Below are 7,458 nucleotides of genomic sequence, written 5' to 3'. Positions count from 1 at the left end.
ATAAAATATTTCATTGAAAGAATATACATAGATATCTTTCTATGTGCCATTAACATTCCCAGGATTAATACACAACTTTTCCTTGAATCAACAAAAAATCTTATCGATAAATATATTTACAATAATGAAACAAATAAAGAAGGAATTGATGAAACAAATCAAAATACAACTCAGTTTATTTTGACTATCCAAAAGTCACTTTCTATTTCGAATATTCGAAATAATAATTCACAGATTTATTGTAACTTATCTTTCTTGTCCCAAGCATATGTATTTTACAAATTATCACAAAACCAAGAAGTTATTAACAAGTATCACTTGATATCTGTACTTCAATATCATGGCGCATCTCCTTTTATTAAGCATAGAATAAAGGACTATTTGGGTACACGAGGAATTTTTGATTTCAAACCAAGACATAAGAAATTTTCGAATTCCAGAATGAATGAATGGAAAAACTGGTTAAAGCGTCATTATCAATACAATTTATCTCAGAATAGATGGTCTAGATTAGTATCGAAAAAATGGCGAACTAGAGTCAATCATCGTCGTACGATTGAAAATAAAGATTCCAAAAAATGGGATTCATATGAAAAAGAAAAAGACCAATTCATTTATTACGAGAAAGAAAATGATTGCGCGGTGAATTCATTGCCGAGTCAAAAAGAAAAATTTAAAAAACACTACAGATATGATCTTTTATCGTGTAAATATATTAATTATGAGGATAGGAAGAGCTCATATATTTATGTATCCCCGTTAAAAGTAAATGGGGGCCGAGAGATTCCCTATAATGACAACACACCTAAACCCGAATCATGTTATGTACTGGGGGATATAGCTATTAGTGATTATCTAGAAGAAGAGTCTATTATGGATACGGGTAAAAATCCGGATAGAAAATATTTTGAGTGGAGAATTCTGCATTTTTGTCTTAGAAAAAATATCGATATTGATACCTGGACCGATATGGATACTGGGACCAATATTAATAAAAATACTAAGAATGGGATTAATGATTATGAAATAATTGATAAAAAAGATCTTTTTTATTTCACGATTCATCAAGAAATCAACCCACCCAATCAAAAAAAAAACTTTTTTGATTGGATGGGAATGAATGAAGAAATGCGATATCGTCCCATATCGAATCTGGAATCTTGGTTCTTCCCAGAATTTGTGCGACTTTATGATACATATAAAATGAAACCATGGATCATACCAATCAAATTACTTCTTTTAAATTTTCATGGAAATAAAAACATTAGTGAAAATAAAAACATTAGTGAAAATCAAAAAAAAGATCTTCGTATATCATCTAATCAAAAAGAATATCTTGAATTAGAGAACCGAAATAAAGAAAAAGAAGAAGAACAGCCGGGCCAAGGGGATATTAGATCAGATGCACGAAACCAAGAGAATCTTGAATCAGATGCACAAAAAAAAAAAAAATATGTTGAAAAGGATTACGCGGAATCAGACATTAAAAAAAGGAGAAAGAAAAGAAAATACAAGAGCAACAGAGAAGCAGAACTAGAGTTCTTCCTAAAAAGATATTTGCTTTTTCAATTGAGATGGGACGATTCTTTGAATCAAAGAATGATCAATAATATCAAGGTATATTGCCTCCTGCTTAGACTGATAAATCCAAGGGAAATTGCTATATCCTCTATTCAAAGAGGAGAAATGCGCCTGGACGTAATGTTGATTCAGAAGGATCTCACTCTTACGGAATTGATAAAAAGGGGAATATTTATTATTGAACCAGCCCGCCTGTCTATAAAACGGGATGGACAATTTATTATGTATCAAACCATAGGCATTTCATTGGTCCATAAGAGTAAACACCAAACTAATCGAGAACGTCGAGAAAAAAAATATGTTGATGAGAATTCTTTCAATGGATCTATTGCACAACATGGAAAGATGCTTATGAATGGAGATGAAAATCATTATGATTTTCTTGTTCCTGAAAATATTCTATCTCCTAGACGTCGTAGAAAATTGAGAATTTTAATGTGTTTCAATTTCAGTAATGAGAATATTGTGGATATAAATCCAGTATTTTTCAATGAGAATAACGTAAAGAACTCTGGGCAATTTTTGGATGAGGACAAGTGTCTTGATACAGATACAAATAAATTCATTCAATTCAAATTATTTCTTTGGCCCAATTATCGATTAGAAGATTTAGCTTGTATGAATCGCTATTGGTTTGATACGAATAATGGCAGTCGTTTCAGTATGTCAAGAATATATATGTATCCACGATTCAGAATTAGTTAATGGTACATTTTATATACATCATGTATCATAGCCGATATATGAAGACAGACAGGTGTACACACACGTTGTGTTACATTACATTCTGACACATGATACTGATTCAATGACGTATCAATTGGACCTAGGAATGAATCAACAGAATCTTCTTAAACCCAAATCATTCTCTTTCGTGGGTCCAGAAATGTACCATCCCTTTCTATGTATTGTATCCGAATCAAATTACAAATTAAATTGGATTTATTAATTCAATTTAAATAGAAAAAGTTATTATATGAATAAATCCAGATTATTGTGTGTACCAGATCGAAATGACTGGCATTATCATTTTATTATTATTCCTGATCGGTAAAATCCATATTTGTGGGAACGAAAGAAAAAAAAAAAGAGAGAAGAATTATTCTTTTTTATGGTAAAAAATTTATTTATCTCGGTTATTCCGCAAGAAGAAAAAGAAAAAAACAAAGGGTCTGTTGAATTTCAAGTATTCAATTTCACCAATAAGATACGGAGACTTACTGCACATTTTGAATTTCACAGAAAAGACTATTTATCTCAGAGAGGTCTGCGAAAAATTCTGGGAAAACGTCAACGGCTGCTGGCTTATTTGTCAAAAAAAAATAGAGTACGTTATAAGGAATTAATTGGTCAGTTGGATATTCGGGAGCCAAAAAATCGTTAATTTGAGGATTCATTTGAATTTTTTGGTTTATTAGATCTTGAATTTTGATGAACTTTGTTTCGTTTTCAACAATTCATGGAATAATGAATCGGGGAAGAAAGCATATGACTGTACCGGCTACAAAAAAAGACCTCATGATAGTCAATATGGGCCCTCACCACCCATCAATGCATGGTGTTCTTCGACTCATTGTTACTCTAGATGGTGAAGATGTTATTGACTGTGAACCTATATTGGGTTATTTACACAGAGGAATGGAAAAAATTGCGGAAAACCGAACAATTATACAATATCTGCCGTATGTAACACGTTGGGATTATTTAGCTACTATGTTCACAGAGGCAATAACGGTAAATGCCCCCGAACAATTGGGAAATATTCAAGTACCTAAAAGAGCCAGTTATATCAGAGTTATTATGCTGGAGCTAAGTCGTATAGCTTCTCATTTGTTATGGCTTGGGCCTTTTATGGCAGATATCGGTGCACAGACTCCTTTCTTCTATATTTTCCGAGAGAGAGAATTGCTATATGATCTATTCGAAGCTGCCACAGGTATGCGAATGATGCATAATTATTTCCGTATCGGAGGAGTAGCTGCTGATCTACCTCACGGATGGATAGATAAATGTTTGGATTTCTGCGATTATTCTTTAACAGGAGTTGTTGAATATCAAAAGCTTATTACGCGGAATCCTATTTTTTTGGAACGAGTTGAAGGAGTGGGCATTATTGGTGGAGAGGAAGCAATAAATTGGGGTTTATCGGGACCAATGCTACGAGCTTCCGGAATCCAATGGGATCTTCGTAAAGTTGATCATTATGAGTGTTACGATGAATTCGATTGGGAAGTCCAATGGCAAAAAGAAGGAGACTCATTAGCTCGTTATTTAGTACGAATCAGTGAAATGACGGAATCTATAAAAATTCTTCAACAGGCTCTGGAAGGAATTCCGGGGGGACCCTATGAGAATTTAGAAGTACGACGCTTTGATAGAGCAAAGGATTCTGAATGGAACGATTTTGAATACCGATTCATTAGTAAAAAACCTTCTCCCACCTTTGAATTGTTAAAACAAGAACTTTATGTGAGAGTAGAAGCCCCAAAAGGAGAATTAGGAATTTTTCTGATAGGAGATAATAGTGTTTTTCCCTGGAGATGGAAAATTCGTCCACCGGGTTTCATAAATTTGCAAATTATTCCTCAGCTAGTTAAAAGAATGAAATTGGCTGATATCATGACGATACTAGGTAGTATAGATATCATTATGGGAGAAGTTGATCGTTGAAATGATAATTGATACGACAGAAGTACAAGCTATCAATTCTTTTTCCAGATCGGAATCTTTAAAAGAAGGCTATGGCCTTATAGGGACGCTTGTCCCTATTTTTACTCCCGTATCGGGGATCACAATAGGGGTACTCGTGATTGTGTGGTTAGAAAGAGAAATATCCGCAGGGATACAACAACGTATTGGGCCTGAATATGCTGGTCCCTTGGGAATTCTTCAAGCTCTAGCGGATGGGACAAAACTGCTTTTCAAAGAGGATCTTCTCCCATCTAGAGGAGATATTCGTTTATTCAGTATCGGGCCATCCATAGCGGTCATATCAATTCTACTAAGTTATTCAGTAATTCCTTTTGGCTATCGCCTTGTTCTAGCCGATCTCGGTATAGGTGTTTTTTTGTGGATCGCCATTTCCAGTATTGCTCCTATTGGACTTCTTATGTCAGGATATGGATCGAATAATAAATATTTCAGGTGGTCTACGAGCTGCTGCTCAATCTATTAGTTATGAAATACCATTAACTCCATGTGTGTTATCAATATCTCTACGTGTGATTCGTTGCAACATTAACTTTTATTTCTTTCCTTTATTTCTAGGAAAGAGGTTGAATGTATTGAATAGATATCTTGATTTTTTTATTCACCATTTAGGTTGATGAACTAAACGAGATGGTTATATGAGTGAAACAAAACAGCTTATGAATTCGCAGTAAGAAGATTGATTCTCATTCCCTATGTACGAGAGGAAAGTGTAAGTAAAGATAAGCGGTGGAAACTGTTTACCCCAAGATTGGTTGATTAGTCATCATGACTTGAAGCGGGTGCAAAAGATCAACTGTATGGAGTTTCTACAATTGTTATTGTATGCATTATCATATCGGGAATCAATCAAAAATGAGTGGACGGTTAGGAACACCAAGGTACACAAAGGATTCGTCATGGAAATAATGTAAGGTATCAAAAACCAAAGGGATATTTTTGCATAAAAGGAATCATAATGAGGGCTTTAAGTTGGTAGAAATGATCAAGCAGTACTTCCCCATGATTCCGATCCAGAGTATGCTCCTATCCACTGATTAAAGAAATGACTATCGGGAACGAAGTAATCCTTTATTTTTTTTTTGAGAATCCCCTCTTCTGCGAAAGAAGAACAGGAACGAAAGAAATGGAATGCAATAGGAAAAATAAATAGTAATAGATCTTTCTTTATTCTTTCTTTCCTCCATCCCATCCGTATTAATACAGATAGGCTTCTTATCATGATTCATGAAATGAACTAATGTAGAGTGTCTAATTCTTTTTCGTAATCGAAAGATATGGGTAGAAATATCTATTGATACAACGAGTATTTTATTGAAAGATTAAGCTATTACTGAACAAAGATAAATTGTAATATTAATTATAAAATAAATTATGAGAGCAATTCGGAAGCACTTTGAATTTGTTATTATAGCAGACAGAATTCCATTGGTCTAATTAGGGACTCCCTGATGCATCTTTACTCTATTCACTCTCAAAAAATGCCGAGGTAATACTGAATCAGTCCTTAGATTTATTTGTGGCCATCGAGGAGCCGTATGAAGCTGAGGTCTCATGTACGGTTCTGAAATAGCGATGGGAACAGTGATGTTATCATCGACTATGATTATCTAACAGTTCAAGTACAATTGATATAGTTGAGGCACAGTCAAAATATGGGTTTTGGGGATGGAATCTGTGGCGTCAACCCATAGGGTTTATAGTTTTTATAATTTCTTCCCTAGCAGAATGTGAGAGATTACCTTTTGATTTACCAGAAGCAGAAGAAGAATTAGTAGCGGGTTATCAAACCGAATATTCAGGTATCAAATTTGGTTTATTTTACGTTGCTTCTTACCTAAATCTACTAGTTTCTTCATTATTTGTAACAGTTCTTTACTTGGGCGGGTGGAATCTCTCTATTCCGTACATATTCATTCCTGAACTTTTCGGAATAAATAAAACGGGGGGAGTATTTGGAACAACGATTGGTATCCTTATTACATTAGCTAAAGCTTATTTGTTCCTGTTCATTCCTATCACAACAAGATGGACTTTACCTAGGATGAGAATGGACCAACTATTAAATCTTGGATGGAAATTTCTTTTACCCATTTCTCTGGGTAATCTATTATTGACAACTTCTTCCCAACTCCTTTCACTGTAACAGTATATGATACTCTAGATTCATAACCTCCCTTAAGCAAGAGAAAGAAATATCAAATTATTCATGGATAGCCACGATATGTTCCCTATGATGACTGGGTTCATGAATTATGGTCAACAAACAGTACGAGCTGCAAGGTACATTGGTCAAAGTTTCATGATTACCTTATCCCACGCGAATCGTTTACCTATAACTATTCAATATCCTTATGAAAAATCGATCACATCAGAGCGTTTCCGTGGTCGAATCCACTTTGAATTTGATAAATGCATTGCTTGTGAAGTATGTGTTCGTGTATGTCCCATAGATCTACCCGTTGTTGATTGGAGATTGGAAACAGATATTAGAAAGAAACGGTTGCTTAATTATAGTATTGATTTTGGAATCTGTATATTTTGTGGTAACTGCGTCGAGTATTGTCCAACAAACTGTCTATCAATGACTGAAGAATATGAACTTTCCACTTATGATCGTCACGAATTGAATTATAATCAAATTGCTTTGGGTCGGTTACCAATGTCAGTAATTGGGGATTACACAATTCGAACAATTATGAATTCGACTCAAATTAAAATAACCACAGATAAACCCCTTGATTCAATAACGATTACCAATGACTAAGATTCATTTTTGATCTAAAGGAGTGAAGCTTCTTTCATTTTGGTTGGTCAGTAACTACAAATCATAACTATTGATTGGTGAGAATCGCGGCTTGATTTGGATTTAGAATATATGAATATAGTCATGATGATTTCGGAATATCAAACTCCGAACTACTCTTTCGGATACAGAAGTGGAATTAGTCCAATAACTGTATCTACCTCAATCCAGACCCCATTACGATTCAATTAGAAACGTATCATATACAAGAAAAAAACAAGGTAACCTCTTTTTTCCTGGCTGGGTCAGTAAGGTCATGAAATATTTCAACTTTTTTTTATCTCTTATTTTATACATAATGGATTTACCTGGGCCAATACATGATATTCTTTTAGTATTTTTGGGATCAGGTCTTATACTAG

The sequence above is a fragment of the Tasmannia lanceolata genome, unplaced genomic scaffold (genome assembly GCF_043159265.1).
Source record: "Tasmannia lanceolata isolate RefF3 unplaced genomic scaffold, GAP_Taslan_0.1 ptg001284l, whole genome shotgun sequence".
Lineage (NCBI taxonomy): Eukaryota > Viridiplantae > Streptophyta > Magnoliopsida > Canellales > Winteraceae > Tasmannia > Tasmannia lanceolata.
This window is presented reverse-complemented; position numbering follows the sequence as displayed.